Source organism: Homarus americanus, unplaced genomic scaffold (assembly GCF_018991925.1).
Source record: "Homarus americanus isolate GMGI-L3 unplaced genomic scaffold, GMGI_Hamer_2.0 scaffold32583, whole genome shotgun sequence".
In the NCBI taxonomy this organism is placed as follows: Eukaryota; Metazoa; Arthropoda; class Malacostraca; order Decapoda; family Nephropidae; genus Homarus; species Homarus americanus.
Window position 1 is genome coordinate 22,471,891 of NW_024713129.1, and position 16,261 is coordinate 22,488,151.

Below are 16,261 nucleotides of genomic sequence, written 5' to 3' on the forward strand. Positions count from 1 at the left end.
TTTTGTTGTTGGGGGTTTTGTTGTTGTTTTGTTGTTGGGGGTTTTGTTGTTGTTGTTTTTTGTTGTTGTTTTGTTGTTGGGGGTTTTGTTGTTGTATTCCATCGTTCTATCAGTCGTTGGCCCCCATTGTGTCAGTATCCTATTGTTGCTCATTCTGGTCAGTCAGTATCCTATCGGTCATTTCTGGTCTCCCTATTCGTCGTTCCCTATCTGTCAGCATCCATTCTTGTTGTCATTCCCTGGGGTCACGCATCCCATCGTCTGTTGTTCCCATTCTGGCTCTGTCCTTACTGGTCAATCCACGTCATTGTCTCTATCGTCATATCCTATCTCATTCCCATTGTCCACGTCATTTTGTCCCTATCGGGTCAGAATCCTTGTTGGCTCCATTTGTCTCCCATTCGGGCTCTGCATCCCATTGGCTCGTCTGGTCCCTATTGGTCAGTATCCTTTGTCACTGGTCTCCCTATCGTCGTATCCTATTCGTCGGTCTCTTGGCTGCTCGTCAGTCTTCTTGGTTGTCGTATCTCATTGTCTGTCTGGGCCGTCGTATCCTATTTCGTCATTGTTTTTGTTGTTGTGGGTTTTGTTGTTGTTTTTGTTGTTGGGGCTTTGTTGTTGTTGTTTTTTTGTTGTTGTTTTGTTGTTGGGGGTTTTGTTGTTGTTGTTTTTGTTGTTGGGGTTTTGTTGTTGTTGTTTTTGTTGTTGGGGCTTTGTTGTTGTTTTTGTTGTTGGGGGTTTTGTTGTTGTTGTTTTTGTTTGTTGTTTTTGTTGTTGGGGTTTTTGTTGTTTTGTTGTTGGGGTTTTGTTGTTTTTGTTGGGTTTTGTTGTCATTTCTGTTGTTGGGGTTTTTGTTGGGCGAGTAGTTGACGGGGTGGTTGTAGTGGTGGTCACGAACTCATCAATGAGTGATTTGAGGGACTCGACTGAGGAATGGGCGTGTTTGAGGGCCTCCTCTACCTCCCTCAGGGTATCCAAGTCACTCACAACTGAGAGAGAGAGAGAGAGAGAGAGATTAATAATAATAATAATAATAATAATACAGTATCTATCTATCTATCCATCTATCTATCTATCTATCTAACTATTTATCTATTTATCTATCTATCTATCTATATATCTAACTATTTATCTATCTATCTATCTTTTCTTACATGAGTAGCACAACATCTTGGCTAGCTGGTTATCAAATACAGAGTTCGTATCCTCTATTGTGTGAAATCGTGTTTCCTCAACTCTTTAGATAATCTGAAAATGTTGAATGAAGAAAACATAAAATAGCACACACACACACACACACACACACACACACACACACACACACACACACACACACACACACACACACACACACACACACACACACACACACACACTACTACTACTACTACTACTACTACTACTTTTTAAATGGCCTCCAGCCTCCCCAATAGCCACACCTTCGCCACCATTTATTTACCTTAATATTAAATATCCTAATACATAGAAGCTATCCTATCTGTGTTAAATTAGTTGAGCCGCAGATCTATGCGGGAATTCAGTGACTGTAGCCTCATAGTCAATATCTGCAGCAGTTGTCGGAGTAGGGGCAGAAGCTCTCGTTCCCTGAGGCAGAGCAAAGCCGACCGAAGGAGAGAAGGACAGTCGACATCTCATCCAGGCTGTAACATAACTTCGGGCTGCTGCTTCTGTTGGAGATCAACTCCATGAGTCTGGCGTAGAAACATCTTGCACTTGGGCCCATCCCACAGAGGTTGTGAACACTAGAGGGTGACTGCCTTGATCAACATTTTGAATTCTCTCCCCATATGCCCTTCTCTTGTCGTTCTCGTTCCTCCTATGTGCAGCATCGAGGCTAGTTTACGGTGACAAGCGCCATGGGATCAAAATCCTGATGTGAAGAAAGCTCGCTGTCCCGCGTCCAGAATCCTCGACACTGACGTCCACCGGGCTTCGTTAAATGTGTTTGAAGTCCTGTGTTGGAAGATCTCGCCATCCAGTGGAAGGAGGGTCGGTTCTACCATGACGTCCCGGCAGATTTCCTCCAACATATTTGCTGTGAGATCCCTTACCTCGTCATGCCTCATGCATATGAAGCCTCCTTCTTGCAGACCATGGCGTGATCGCCATCATAGGAAGAGCCACACACGCATTGGGAGGGCAAACCATCTACTGGCCAACCGTACCTTAGAGCAATGGCATCTGTAAATCCTTGTTTGTTAAGGCTGAAACCATTCCCTTATCGGTACGTAGTTAACCAGTTCGGCGCCCACCTCCTGCGCTATAGCTACTTTTTTTGTCAAATTTTCTGGAACCTGCAGCAATAGTTGTTGCAACATGTCATTTGGCAGTGCTGCCGATCTGTTGTAATGGACCCACGGATCTTATTTACTTGGTGTCCTGTTGCATTCTGGGCTATTATGTAGTCAGTGAGGGCTGCCGTGAGCTTAAGTGAATTTTGATGTTCAGTGTCAGCAATCTCCTCTGGATTAGTTAGTCCCATCCCTCCCAGTCTTGGTGGAAGTGCAAGAAGTGTTCTTTCTGCTGGGGTTAAGTCAGGGTGTTTCACTAGTTTGGGAATGAACTTGACACTGATAGCTACTACTACTACTACTACTACTACTTTGCCGTCAATCAGAAACGAGTATAACGATCAGCCAGCTATGATACAATGATATGACTTATTAAGGATGTCACCTGCATTGGTGAATTCTGAGGTGACTAAAATGGCCGATACAGGACCTGCAGGGTCGTTCACAGATTTTGCACATGTGGAGGGCTACATCTAGTGCGGGATGGGCGGCAGCAGCATCTTTCCGGCGTTGGCGCCTGTCTGCCTCAGTATGAAGTTGGGCTAACTCGAAAGTATTAACACCATGTGTGGTCCTTTTAGCGCTACGATTGTGAATATCATCTCCCAGGTGAGACGGTCGATTTGGCACTGGGTTTTCTTAAGACTATCCTTATACCTTTTCAGTTGCCCACGGCGTTACATTTGCTATTCGTTAAGTGACTGTAAAGTAGCTGCTTTGGCAGTCTCCTATCGTCCATGCGGGTAACATGGCCAGTCCAGCATAGTTGTTCACGGATAATGGTAGCCTCAATGCTCCTACAGTTGGTGTCACGAGAATACTGGCATTTGTTGTCTTGTCTTCCCAGTGAACTCAGAGGTTGGAACGTGAACTACGTTGGTGAAAGTTTCAAGTGCCTTAAGGTGCCTCCTGTATGTGTCCCATATCTCACTGCCATAAAGCAGGGTGGGGAGGACTACTGCTCGATGTGCGTGCAACTTTGTAGATAATTTCAGCTCCCTACAGCTGAAAACACAGGTACAGAGTCTGCCAAAGGCTTGAAATGCACATCTGATCCAATGTTGAATCTCTTCATCGATGTCCGCATTGGTAGACAGATGGTAGCCGAGATACCGAAAGTGGGTAACATTAGAGAGGGTAGTTACGGATGGATGGTGTAGGCTTGGCTGAACCAGGGACAGGCTGAAAGAGAATCTGAGTCTTATATACACTCATCTCAAGGCCGAAGTGTGCATACGCATCTGCGTAGGTGTTCAGAATCTCCTGTAGGTTGCGTTCAGTGTGAGTGACAAGGGTTAGGTCGTCTGCATACTGAAGTTCAGTAATGGAAACTGCCGACACCTTTGCTCCTGCATGGAGTTGCCTTTATTTGAAAGATCTTTCATCCGGTACTCAATGTCCACCACCGGCTAAATTGGCACTGGATGCAGTAAGGAAGGCAGCCAAGAAAATGGAAAAGAGAGTTGGTGCCAGTACACACCTGAACCGGTTGGTTAATTCCCAAATAACCAGGTTGGTTCACATATATTATATTGGGCTTTAGTAACGAAACCCAATTGAAATTTCTTGTTTATTAGAAAAGTATTATGTATATAAGTCCTGAGTGTAGATCAACCGTAAGTTCCACTATTTATGAGTGTGATGAGAAAGGGACGGCGTCTATGTAAATACAGTAGACGTGAATCAACGTCCGTTCGATATTATATAGTGAGTGAGACTCTGAATAGTGACCCATTGAGGGAGAACGGAATTGGTACCTTGTTCTCCCTCTAAGGGAAGACGGAGCCATCCACTGCGGCTTTCAAATAAACTTCTTCCTCTAGTCAAGGATATCAAACTACTGCCCGCTTTAGGTGGCCAGGAGCTGGTTACTTATGCCTTTGCTCAGCATAGTATGACGCAGCTTCCCATGGGCACACCTTATCACGTGCATTGAACATGTCACTTCATAGCCAGTGGAAAGTTACAGGGGGTGAATCTGAATATAAATCAGATGTAAATAGCCCATTTATATAATACTTCTGTTAATGAGACAGGGGCCATTACATCGCTCGGTCACCACCGGCCAAGTTCCGTGATGCCTAAATAAGCTCACAGAGTACAGTACATCCTATACAACCCTAACCATGTTATAAACATAGGTGTAGACACTAAGCTGGGGATTCTACTACTGTAGGGGTTTTATCTACTACAGGGGTCCTATACTTTAGTGCCTTTTGGGTTAAAATGTAATGAACAATTTTCATCTTGGATGACACGGACTTATTATAACAGAAAATAAAACATGATTTCAAACAAACATTACTGCTAATATCAAAAGCAACATGGCAGAAATAATCTTCGCCTACTTCGCGTTTAAGAACGCACCTTAGCAATGTACAACTTTTGCTACTGTAATCACGCTAGATGAATGAGTGTGTGGTGCTTAAGACTCTTTCAACGAAACATTAAATTTGCGGAGAGCAATGGTACTGAGTTGTGAAGGGTTCAACACGGCATGGCTGAAAATTTACAGTCTGTGATACTTTTGTAGAACTATCATATTTTTATTTTAAGAAGATGTGTCTTTGACATCATTAAAATATGTAGTTTGAAAATTATGAACATTCTTATCCTCCCTGGGATCAAAAGAAAATGTCCACATTTTCTATGTCTAATAAATACCGGGAATTATTTCACGTCAGTATATATTAAAATAAGTAAGCACTTACAACAATGACAATAACCTATCGATGTCCTATCAATGTGGAGTTATGCCCCGAACATGTAAATGTGTGTATAGATTTAATGTACAGTGAGTTCTGCTATAACGCGTGTTTTGACAACGCGAATTGGCTCTAACGTGATTTATGAATAGAGGAACGATATTTGTATAACTCGAACGCTTGTTTGCTGTAACACGATTTTTGCTTACTATTTCTCCAATTTTGTGGTATTAACTGTGAATATGGTAAAGAAGAATATGTCTAAGAAGCGTTCTGGTGATCGCATTCCGGTGATGATCGTAAAGAAAGGCTATAACCCTTGAGCTGATGTTATCAACCTCAAAATCACCTCCCCCATCAAGTTATATTCATATTTTTTCAAGGTAAAGTGTTGCATTTACTGTATGATTTCATTATTAGATATGAATGTAACATTTATTTAGACTGTGCTATCCTTTGTGTTAGGCTAACTACATTTTTTTTTTCGATTTCGAGTAGTAATCTGCACCTAACCCTATTTTCTCCATAAGCCCTGTTATTTCTATTACGCGAATTTCTATAACACGATGTTTTACAAGAACACAACTATCGCGTTATAGCAGAACTGACTGTATACTTAGATACTACCTATTCGTTGTAGGCTTGATTGAAGAATCCTTTCTAGAATTTCTTGAAAATGTGAAATTGTTGCCGCACTCCCGTAGACTTATGTGTGTCACTCACAGCTGATTCCAAGGTCCGGTGACTGGGTCAATGTTCATGAAAATCATGAGTACAGCAAACTACCGCTCCTGGTTACACTAGGTCATCCACCACACCATACCTCAGAATGCTGAGACCATCTCTCAGAACCGGAGATTTGTCATTATTAGGGGGTGCTGGTAACTGGGGGTGTCTCACGAATAACACGAAAGAATTTTGTTGACAGGATGTTGATTGATGAGTAGTCACAACAACTGCAGTCACGTCCTGTCACATCCTGGGCAGTGAATGAATCATTTGCAGAAACTAATGTTCACTTCAGCTCACAGGATTGTTGCCATAATTCAGCAACTTTTAATAACTCAGTATTGGTTATGGACATAAACTCAACGTGTAGCGTATGTAACAGTTCATCTTCCTGTAGTCGTAAATGTAACACATATTGTAGTGGATTTCTCCCCATAAACGCTGTTTGTCGCTGAGTAGCCGACCCCGCGAATTCCACAGTGTATGCCTCGTGGTCTAGGTCAACCAGCGCCGCCTTACATGATGGAGGTCAACTACTAAGCCACGCCTACCTCCGCTATTTAAGACCTGACCTCGTGGTGACCTCTCTCTTCTTCTAGCTACATCCTCAGCAAGCAACACCACCTCCTCCGCCGCTGCCTGGCGGCCCTCGCTCCCCACGGCGAGCATGGCGACCCACAAGCTTGGCCTCCTCTGAGCATTCTCACCAACCAGCTCTCTCTACATCACGCTTGTAACCACGCTGCCACCTCCCAGCGTATATCTCGGCCTACAAGGCGACGGGGTGTATAAGGCTGCCCCTAAAATTTCCATTTAAAAAGTAGCTTTTGAGCCCTATTCGCTGTATAAGACCGGTACCCCAAATGTGACACTTACCATTGGGAGCTTACTGACCCAGTAGTCCTCTACCAACCATCCCATTGACCAGTGCTGTTTACACATCCTTGGTTTTTTAAAATAAAGCCAATTCACTTCAAGTAATGGCATCAAATGTTACCGGGTTGTGTAGTGTAAACACTAGTGACTCGCTTAAAAGTCTGTTATTTAACTTGAACTAATGTCGTGTTTTAATACAATTGTTTCATTTACTTGAAATGGATTTACCGATTTATTTATTTATTTATTTATAACATACTGTAATATATTAAACACACTGCAAGTATTTTCAATTTATAAGCTTGCTTCAACCAGCTACAGTACTCTAATTCAATAGTGTTTCATTAGGATTTGAGTGAAAAAGATTACTGTACATACATTACATAATATTTACAAATAAATATATATATATATATATATATATATATATATATATATATATATATATATATATATATATATATATATATATATATATATATATATATATATATATATATATATATATATATATATATATATATATATATATATATATATATATATATATATATATATATATATATATATATATATATATATATATATATATATATATATATATATATATATATACACACACAGTAATACCCTGCTTAACGCGGTTTCGCTTAGCGCGATTTACCGTATACGCGGTGCCTCGCCAGAGCCGAACTTTCACTTAACGCGGGTTTTTTCCACGTATACGCGGCGAGTGTCCGGCTCGAGACGCTATTTTTAGATTCGCCCCACCCGCCTGCCCCCGCCTCCTCCCTCCGCCTGGGCAAGCCGCGCGCGGTAAGGTTGCGCAGTGCATGTCTCTGTTGCGTTATCACTGACGTCATATGACGTATCGGACTGTGATTGGCCATGCATCCCTACCCCCCTCTGCTGCTAGCTGTAATTGGCTTAAAGTATTATGACGTGTCCACCTGGGGGAGGGAGGGAGGAAAGACGACGCTTCACCTAGCCGCGGCAGTTTCATCCCTCCAGGCCACTCCGTGTATACGTGAATCCATTGTTTTGTGAAATGGCTTCCGCCGGACCACCACCGCCACCAGAGAGAGACCTTTCCTTACCTGGACCCAGCCGCCCTAAGCCCAAGAAGACACGCCGTGGTCTAAGCTACGAAGTGAAATACCAGATCATTCAAGATTTGGAGAAAGGAACACGGCAAGTTGATCTCGCGCGCCAGCATGGCGTCAACGAATCTACGATTTGCACTATCAAGAAGGATGCAGCCAAGATCAAAGAGCACATGAAAATCACAAAGTCTGCAGGTGCTTCAATGATCAAGTATTGCCAGAACAGGGTGCTGGCAAAGGTGGAAAGTTTGCTGGTGAGTTATTTGATTCGTCAGGCGCGACGCAACATGGCGATGGACACGCGCTCAGTGCAGGAGTACGCACGTTAACTATACGCAGCAGTGTCACGTAAGCTAGGAATTGCAGAGCCCAAACCCTTCACTGCTTCCTCTGGTTGGCTGCATAGGTTTAAGAAGAGGAACAAGATCACCAACATCAACATTGGTGGTGAGGAAGCGAGTGCTGACCGTGTGGCGGCTAGAGATTTTCCTCCGTTCTTACGTGAGGTTATGGAGGAAGGACAGTACACTGACGACCAGGTGTTTAACATGGACGAATCTGGTCTTTTCTGGAAAAAGCTACCTTCCAAGACCTTCGTTGTAAAGAATGCCAGCAAGATTCGGGGCCGGAAGATGCAGAAGGAACGCATCACCGTCCTGTTTACCACCAATGCCTCCGGTACCTGTAAACCAAAGTTATCGGTGATTCACACAGCCCGCAAGCCGCACGCCTACAAGAATATGGACATGAACAAGCTTAATGTCCACTGGCTAACCACACGTAAGGCGTGGATGTTCTCTTCTCTGTCCCTCTTCTGGTTTGACGATTGTTTTGTTCCCGACGTGAAGAAATTCTGCGAGCAACAGAATGTTCCATTCAACATTTTGTTGCTCCTTGACAACGCACCTGGACACTCGGCCCTACTTATGGATCGTCACCCCAACGTAAAAGTGGTCTTCCTTCCTCCCAACACTACGTCATTAATCCAGCCCATGGACCAGGAGTTGATCTGCAATGTGAAAGCTGTGTACTCTGCAAAGAAGTTCAAGCTCCTGAACGACTCTACCAACACCAAGGTTGAGTTGCGTAAGCTGGATGACACCAACAGCGAGAGTAAAAGCGATGAGGACAAGGAACAAGAGGTGGTGACTCAAGAAGTTCTCGTCAAACAATTTTGGAAGAAGTTTAACGTCAAACAAGCTGTAGACTTCTTGGTGGAGGCATGGGGTCAGCTGTCTATTGCTACGATTCGTCACGCATGGAGACATGTGTTGCATGGCATACCAGCTGAGAGGAGGAGTGAACCTGTGACTGGTGAGGTTCAGACTGTTGCAGTAGCAGTGGACCTTGCCAGAGAAGCTGCGCTCAATATTACAGCTGAAGGCTTCTCCGAGACCACCAACGAAGACATCCTGGAGGTGATCAGAGATCCTGAAGTGACTGCCGACGAGATGTTGGAAGAAGATCACGTCAGTGAAGAGGAGGAAGAAGGTGTGTCATTCTCCGAAGAACACAGTTTAAGTCACAGTGATATTAAGGGTGCCATGGAGTGTGCAGAGAAAATGAAGTCCTTCCTTTCCTGCGACAATGACGATGACCGCTATGAAGTCTTCCATACCCGGCTGGTGCAGGCTATGGAGCCGTACATCACAGTGTATCAAGACAACATTAACACCAGCTGTCAAAAAAGCATAACCGAGTTCTTCGCCCGCAACCCACCACAGCCAGCCCAAGCCAGTGATAGTGACAGAGGTAGAGACAGTGAAGATGACTTTGAGGGATTTGTCAGGGAGGCCATGACAAGTGTGGGTGACAGTGATGGTGACTCACCTGAGGGCTAGTATCCTGCCCTCTGCCTCGGAACCAGCCTCCATCCCCGTACGCCGACCCATCTCTTCTACTAACGTAAGTATTCAACATAACTTTTAGTTTTCCTAACCTAACCTTTATTTTTCCTAACTTAACCTTTATTTTTCCTAACCTAACCTCTTCTATATTACTTGTTTTTTCATACCATCATAAAGTTAAGATAAAATTTTTACTACAACATAATTGTGTGTCGTCAAAAAGTGGAGTTTGGGGGTCGGGCCAGTTTCTATTGGAATTAATCCCATATGTTCTGTTGTTCACTTAGCGCGGTTTTCACTTAACACGGTACCCTGTGGGTTCTATTGACCGCGTTAAGCGGGGTACTACTGTGTGTATATATATATATATATATATATATATATATATATATATATATATATATATATATATATATATATATATATATATATATATATATATATATATATATACATATATATATATATATATATATATATATATTACAGTATTACCCGCCTAACGCGGTTTCACTTAACGCGTTTTTATCACGCGGTGCCTCGCCAGAGCTGAACTTTCACTTAACACGGATTTTTTCCACATATACGCGGTGAGTGTCCGGCTCGAGACGCTATTTTTAGATTTGCCCCACCCGCCACCCTGCCTGACTGCCTGTTTTAGCTCATAAAATTCATACAAATTACCCGGCCAGAATATAATTTACATTGCTGGAATTCTTATAATTTGGTGATCATTTTGAATATAAACATCATATATTTTGCATTAGACATACAAATTTTAGATAAAAATTTTTCTCAGAGTAACTATGTTATCTTTTGTGCAAAATATATGACATTTATATTCAAAATATTCCTGGTCTTACAAGGAATCCAGCAATGTCAATTATATTATCCTAACTTTAGTTTGAGGTATTATTTATTACAAAAAAGTTAAGTATTCTGGTTTTCCCACACATCTCCTTGGGACGGTTGGTGGGGGGTGGGGGGAGGGAGGGACCGACCGACCATCTGTTACCCCTTGAAGAATATTTTTTTTTTTTTATTAACTGAAGATATTTGTTTTAGCTCATAAAATTCATACAAATTACCCGGTCTGAATATAATTTACATTGCTGGAATTCTTATAATTTGATGATCATTTTGAATATAAACATCATATATTTTGCATTAGACATACAAATTTTAGATAAAAATTTTTCTCAGAGTAACTATGTTATCTTTTGTGCAAAATATATGACATTTATATTCAAAATATTCCTGGTCTTACAAGGAATCCAGCAATGTCAATTATATTATCCTAACTTTAATCTGAGGTATTATTTAATACTAAATGTTAAAAACTCTTGAAGGGAGGATTGGTGGGGGGTGGGGGGGAGGGTTGGGACTGACCGCGCGGTTGGAAGAGGGGGGGAGGCAAGGTGGGGTACTTTGATTGACAGATAGTGTCGTGAAGATTATTTTTTTTTTTATTAACTGAAGATATTTGTTTTAGCTCATAAAATTCATACAAATTACCCGGTCAGAATATAATTTACATTGCTGGAATTCTTATAATTTGGTGATCATTTTGAATATAAACATCATATATTTTGCATTAAACATACAAATTTTAGATAAAAATTTTTCTCTAGGTAACTATGTTATCTTTTGTGCAAAATATATGACATTTATATTCAAAATATTCCTGGTCTTACAAGGAATCCAGCAATGTCAATTGTATTATCCTAACTTTAGTTTGAGGTATTATTTATTAAAATTTAGTGGTTTTCCCCAAAAATTTCTCAGAGAGGGAAGAGCCGGCAGTGTAGTGTGAGAGGGGGAGGGAGTTGAGTCCATTATTTGAATGGACATTAACTTGGCGACTGTATTTCTCTATTTCTCTTAAGTATTAATTGTGTGCATGTACCATCATAAAATTAAGATGTTATTTTTACTACAACATAGGTATGTGCCTTCAAAAAGTGGAGTTTGGGGGTCGGGCCGGTTTCTATTGGAATTAATCCCATATGTTCTGTTGTTCACTTAACGCGGATTTCACTTAACACGGGACCCTCTATTGACTATTCTATATTAAGTTAAGTATATATATATATATGTATATATATATATATATATATATATATATATATATATATATATATATATATATATATATATATATATATATATATATATATATATATATATATATATATATATATATACTGTATATATATATACTGGACAGTATATATATGTATATATATATATATTCTTCTAAACCAGTATGCCACAGTAATGGGGAGAACATAATTCCTCTACCTTTACCAACTGTGTATAGGATGCTTATGCTCTTTAAATACCTAATACAAGAGTTAGGACATCTGTATAGAAAACACGATCCATCCAGCTGCTATCTGTGGGGTGGGTGTAGGCGTGTGGGTGACATCAATCTTCCCTCCCACTAGGCTATGCGCTGATACGATGTCGCCTCCACTGAATGTCAAATCTTCTGCAATCCAGTATATATGTGGGGGACTGTCTGATGACACCGGAAATACTGCAATCAACAATCGCAAAACCACAACAGCTGTATAGACAGAATGAGAAGCACGCACTTACTATCGTCTCAATACGGGATATTCTTAACACTCGGGTAATGTTTGTAATGCGTCACTATAGGGTGTTTGTTTTTCTTGTCTTCACAAAACACTGACGCCTTGGTACGTAGACTCATATGTCGTTTTCGTACCCGCACCCGCTGCAACCTATATGAAACGGCTGGTTAATTCCAAGTTAACCAGGTTGGTTCACATATATTATTTTGGGCTTTAGTAACGAAACCCAATTGAAGTTTCTTGTTTTATTAGAAAAATATTATGTATATATAATTCCTGAATGTAGATCAACCGTAAGTTCCACTATTTATGAGTGTGGTGAGAAATGGACGGCGTCTATGTAAATACAGTAAACGTGAATCAACGTTTGTTCGATATTACGTAGTGAGTGAGACTCTGAGTAGTGACCCATTGAGGGAGAACGGAATTGGTACGTTGTTCTCCCTCGAGGGAAGACGGAGCCATCCACTGCGGCTTTCAAATAACGTCTTCCTCTAGTCAAGGATATCAAACTACTGCCCGCATTAGGTGGCCAGGAGCCGGCTACTTATGCCTTTACTCAGCATAGTATGACGCAGCTTCCCATGGGCACACCTTATCACGTGTATTGAACATGTCACCTTATAGCCAGTGGAAAGTTATACGGGATGAATCTGAATATAAATCAGAAGTAAATAACCCATTTATATAATACTTCTGTTGATGAGACAGGGGCCATTACACACCCTTGTTTAACCCCTGTTTGGATGGGGAAAAACTCAGACTGGGTGCCATTGTGCAGGACACTGCTGTTCATGCTATCGTGGAGTTGCCTCACAATGGCAACGAAAACGGCTGAGGGTCCGCCAGAGGGCTGCCCTGTTGACCGAGTCGAAGGGCTTGGTTAGGTCACAATGCTGTTTTCTACACACACACACACCCCCCTGAAGATGTGAATTACATGAAAGAGCTTGGGAACTTCGTGTTTTCTTGTTTCTTTATGGTTATCAGCATATATACAGTATATATATATATATATATACAGTGGGGTATGCTATAACGAATCTAATTGGTTCTAGAACCTCGTTCGTTATAGCATTCGTTCGTTATAGGATTAATCCGTTCCAGGCCCCCAAATACAACCACTTAACACTGAAAAATTTCTGTGGAAATTGTAAAAAATACGGTACTTTATCTTACCTTAGTGTTGTTCGGCATGCAGGACAGGAGGCAGAGGGGGAGGGGGAAGGAGAGAATTATGGAGAAGAGGTGGAAGGAGAGGAGTCATCCTTCCTAGCCCTCTTTAGTGACTGTCTTACAGGCACTTTGTCTGTTTATTTATAATTTCTTTCTTAGTTTTAAGGGTTATTAGCTTTCTCACTCGCTTTTGACGATTCAGTGTTATAATTGTACACTTGTATAACAAAATAGTTATAAAAATAACACGAATTTCCACATCAAAAGACGAAATTTCAACAAGTTCAGTGGTGCACTGACTACACAATGAACCAATATGGCGCCCGACGCTCTTGCTGTGAGCCGCGGTACAACAACATTCATGCGCCAGACGAAATAGTCCCGTATTCATCCGCGTTCGTTGTAGGAGTTGCGTTCGTTATAGCATTCTCAATTTGATAGGTAAAATCGTTCGTTATAGGAATATTCGTAGTAGAATCCGTTCGTTATAGCATACCCCACTGTATATATATATACTGTATATATATATATATATATATATATATATATATATATATATATATATATATATATATATATATATATATATATATATTTATATATATATATATATATATATATATATATATATATATATATATATATATATATATATATATATATATATATATATATATATATATATATACAGTGGGGTATGCTATAATGAATCTAATTGGTTCTAGAACCTTGTTCGTAATAGCATTCGTTCGTTATAGGATTAATCCGTTCCAGGCCCCCAAATACAACCACTTAACACTGAAAAATACAATATAAAATTGTAAAATTTGTAAAAAAGTGCATAAATATGCATCTAAACCCCTGAAATAAAGAATATCATTAATACTTGTAATAAAAAAACAATAAATTAGTAAAAAAAAAATTAAATAAATAATGTTCGTTGTAGGAGTTTCGTTCGTTATAGCATTCTCAATTTTATAGGTAAAACTGTTTGTTATAGGAATATTCATAGTAGGATCCATTCGTTATAGCATACCCCTGATCAGATATATATATATATATATATATATATATATATATATATATATATATATATATATATATATATATATATATATATATATATATACACAGTATATATATATATATATATATGTATATGTATATGTATATGTATATATATATGTATATGTATATGTATATATATATGTATATGTATATGTATATATATGTATATGTATATGTATATGTATATATATATGTATATGTATATATATATATAGATATATATATATATATATATATATATATATATATATATATATATATATATATATATATATATATATATATATATATATATATATATATTTCATAAATCCACAATGGAAAATGGAAACAACGGAGCACCTTAGCTTTCGTCTTTATTCAAGACATCTTCAGAGGCAACTGGATTACATGGACAGAGAGAGGATTAAATATACAGGGTGACCTTAAAAACATGAGGTCAGGTCATAATGATGAGGAGCTTAAGAGAAGGGGGGTGACGTGACTAGTCAGGTCACCCCCCTTCTCTTAAGCTCCTCTACGTGTGTGTTGGTGTGTGGATTAGTGGATGACATCATTATGACCTGACTTCATGTTTTTAAGGTCACCCTGTATGTTTAAGCCTCTCTCTGTCCATGTAATCCAGTTGCCTCTGAAGATGTCTTGAATAAAGACGAAAGCTAAGGTGCTCCGTTGTTTCCATTTTCCCGTGTGATTTTATCAAGATTTATCTTATCCAGGTTTTCATTGTGGATTTACATGAAATATATATATATATATATATATATATATATATATATATATATATATATATATATATATATATATATATATATATATATATATATATATATATATATATATATATATATATATACTATATATATACGTATATATATATATATATATATATATATATATATATATATATATATATATATATATATATATATATATATATATATATATATATATATATATATATATATATATATATATATATATATACATATACATATATACACTTGTCAACCAGCAGCGAGACAAGATGTGCCTTGAAGGCGCTCCCAGTTTGAGCAGCCAGGCCGAGCCTGTTTGCCCCCCCCCACCCTGCTATATCCCAATGCCCTACCAGCCTTACTACACTGGGATTTATTCAGCAAAGCATTCAAGTGATCAGTGAACGATTGACTACCAAACAGTGTTCCTATAGTGTACTCCAAGGAAAAGCACAAAAACACAGCAGTGTAATACTGAGTGTGGATGGATCTGACCTATCCTGACCTGACCGAAAATTTAAATATGATACCCGAGGCACCGACTCTATTCAGAGATAGTGAAGAAAATAAATTAAGCGAGATAGTAGTGACTAGTAACGATGTTAGTAAGCAAATAGACAAACTAAAGCCTAATAAGTCACCTGGTCCCGATGAGATATTTGCCAGAGTATTAAAGGAATGTAAGGAAGAGCTTAGTATGCCCTTAGCAAAGTTGTTTAACATGTCCTTAAAAACAGGTGTAGTACCAGAATCCTGGAGGATAGTGAAAGTAATACCGAATTTTAAGAAGGGGGATAGATCACTATCCTCTAACTACCGTCCAATCGGTCTAACATCAATTGTAGGCAAATTACTGTAAGCAATCATTTCAAACTCTATTTGAAACCACCTGGAGAAGCACAAGTTGATCAATGATTCCCAGCATGGCTTCACAAGCGGGCGTTCATGTCTAACTAATCTATTAACATTCTTTTCATCAGTTTTCGATTCGGTGGACGAGGGGCACAATTATGATGTGGTATATCTCGACTTTAGCAAAGCCTTCGACAGAGTCCCCCACGAAAGACTAATAAGAAAGTTAGAAGCACAT

At 39.4% G+C, this 16,261-nt stretch overlaps 1 long non-coding RNA gene across 2 annotated transcripts in view; it reads left to right on the forward strand.

Annotated features, from left to right (window-relative positions):
- LOC121869413 overlaps nucleotides 1-16,261 on the forward strand; it is a 76,584-nt gene that overhangs the window by 26,688 nt on the left and 33,635 nt on the right. The window lies entirely within an intron of this gene.